Genomic DNA, 3,088 nt, shown 5'->3' with positions numbered 1-3,088 from the left:
AGAAATTATTTGTATGAAATAAAAATCTGGAAATTGTAGACACACTAGAGTCTTCAGATTCAGTAATTATCTGAACAAGTGCTAATCCCTTTTGCATCTGTTTGAATGATGCCTGAGAAGATGAAAGTGTAACCTGCTCATCTAGTCCATGTTTCTTCTTATGCTCAAAAAGGTGAGGCTGTGCTTTGACCTGAATCCAATGTGTCTCATGACCCACATGGTCCCCTGTCCTTGACTTACTTGCTGAATGAGGTCAAGGGAAGAGATGCCTCCACACAGAAAGACCAGGGTAGCCTGACCTCAGGCTCTTCACTTATAAGAAAAGGGATGCCCCACATGCAAATTTCTGGTCAAGCTCCAGGGTAAATCCTTTCCTGGGCTGTGCAGGCTCACAGCTCTCTCCTCACTCAGGGCTGAGGTCTCTGGGAAGGCAGAGCTGTGGTCTAGAAGAAGATGAGACTGCTGGGTCTTCTCTTGTGCCTGATGACAGCCCCCCAAGGTGAGGTCTCAGGGGTCAGGCAGGGGTCATGGGATGGCTGTGACTGCAGGTGACTGACAGGGACTGATGCTCCTTGTCCCCAGGTGTCCTGTCCCAGGTGCAGCTGCAGGAGTCGGGCCCAGGACTGGTGAAGCCCTCACAGACCCTCTCCCTCACCTGCACTGTCTCTGGTTACTCCATCACAACCAGTGATTACCGCTGGAATTGGATCCGCCAGCCCCCGGGAAAGGGGCTTGAGTGGATAGGAGGCATACGTTATGATGGAGACATTAAATACAGCCCCTCCCTCAAGAGCCGAACCTCCATCTCCAGAGACACGTCCAAGAACCAGTTCTCCATGCAGCTGAGCTCTGTGACCACTGAGGACACGGCCCTGTATTACTGTGGAAGACACAGTGAGGGGAAGTCAGTGTGAGCCCAGACACAAACCTCCCTGAGGGAGGCAGCAGGGCTGGGATGCAGAGGGATCTTGGACACCAGGGGGCGGGCAAGACCCACAGCACAGAGAGCAGCCCCAGGAGCAGGGACAGAGGGAGGTGGGAAGGAAGGGCCTTCCTATTGGGCCCAAGGATTTCCTCTGAAGCTCTCAGCTGCCTCCAGGGATGGCTCTTCCTTCTCATATTCTCACTGCAGACAACAATGAAGAAGGGACACTGTTTGCAGAAGACATGTCAGCAGTGAAGGGAATTCTCCTTCACAAGTCTTTGTATTTTCTATTTCTCCTTCTCTGCAAGGAAACCATTCTCAGTGCTCTCATTGGCCTGGGTTTGGGAAACCTTCCCACCAAAAGAGACCCCAGCGCAGCCCAGGCCCCTGTGTGCTGAGCTCAGGCCCCTGACCCCACGTTTCCCTCTGACAGGCCCACATTGGCCACCAGGACAAGGATCATCCCCCAGGACCTCCTACCACAGCTCTTAGTCCTCCATACCTCATGCTTCCCTCCTGGTCCTCATTCACTCAGGTGGATGTGCAAACCCACCCCAACATCTGGTTTCAATGATCACAAAACTTTTAGTCTGATTTGTTTGTTTCCTTCTGAAGGGGACCCTTGTGGTTACAGGAATGTCCTAGCAGGTGGCCAGGGTAACCCTCATGTCAGCACCCTTAGCTCTCTCATCCCCAACTTAACCATGTCTGGAAAGTCCTGTCATATAAGGACACCCACCGGCTCCAGCGATGAGAACATAGACATTCCTGATGTCAGGGGCCAGCCATCACAGTCCCCTGAGAGTCAGGGCCTCCACTGCTCCTCAGGAACCTGGGATGAGTTTCCTTCCTGACACCTGGGAGTTGTGTGCGTGAGAGTGGAGTGAACATATGTGTGTGCACATGCTAATTTGTTTAGAATTCGGCCATGACACCTGTCTGTCTGGGATGCAGGACACAGTAGTTTGGACCTCACCTGGAACCTGGAATGTGAGTTACATTTTAAGTCAGTGCTTCCTTATTGGAATGACTCCGGATGTTACCTGTGGCTATTTCCAGGAAAAGGGAGACAAACTGAACTGGGAAAACAATGAGGAAATCACAACATAATGAAGGGATGATCCTGAAGCTGTGCCTGCTCAAACGTGAATTCTCCTCCATGGTAATTCCTCTCCAGGTTCAGCGTTACTTTTCCCATCTTGTACATTGGTCCATACAGTGAATGGGATTCAGGTCTCAAGGGACACCCATCATATATGGAGACATTGAAGACACTGCCAAGGGTCACATGCAGATGTGAGTAGGGACTTGAGAGGGAAGAGATGGTGCCTCCGAAATGAGCTGCTGATGAAACAGGAAAGCCCAACCTGCCCTCCTGCTACTGGTTAGAACCATGTCACATGTCCTCATGGACACAGACCCTAATGGTGAATACAAGGTGGAACTGCCAAGGTTTCAATGGAATTAAATTCTTCAGCTCCAGAAGCAATGGGAGGTTATGTGAATGATTCATTCATTCTGCAATCAATGGACAGAGAAAGATAATTCCTTTCTGCCCAATAATGATTTTATTTATATCTGTAATTTATTATCAGTGATTTGCTACAAGATTTTCCATAATCATATTTTCAAAACATAAATTGAATTCCTCCATAATGTTTACCAACAACTTCACCTAAACACAGCTGGTTATGATTATTTTCTACTATACCCCAATGTATGAAACCAGATCTACAACAAAGTCTAGAGAAAAACACCACAAAGGAGGCCATGCAGCTACTACATGTCCAGCACCATATTCTCCTGAAGGAACAGGACCCAGGAGCTCTGTCTGTGTCTCTATAGTTCATGCTTCCTGTTCCCAGGGACACACACAGATGCTCCTCTTTCCCCCAGCACTAGGTCCATGGGCTCTAGGCTCACACTCTGGTCTTAGTTTATCTTCTGATCACTTTGTAGGGGAAATAGTGTCAGATGGAACTTCCCGCCTCTTGAATATGAACCTCTTTCACTTTTACTACATTCTAGGGTTGTGAGGGTTGATTTCTCTTGGTTGCTGTTACTGATGAAAGTCAAAGGCATCTCTCTCATTTTAAGCCTCCTCTTTTTATATGTGCAACAATTTTCTCTCCTGGGTCTTTGAACAGGTCTCCTGCAGCAGGT

The sequence above is a fragment of the Myotis lucifugus genome, unplaced genomic scaffold (genome assembly GCF_000147115.1).
Source record: "Myotis lucifugus unplaced genomic scaffold, Myoluc2.0 scaffold_699, whole genome shotgun sequence".
NCBI lineage: Eukaryota > Metazoa > Chordata > Mammalia > Chiroptera > Vespertilionidae > Myotis > Myotis lucifugus.
Note: the sequence above shows the minus strand (reverse complement) of the source record.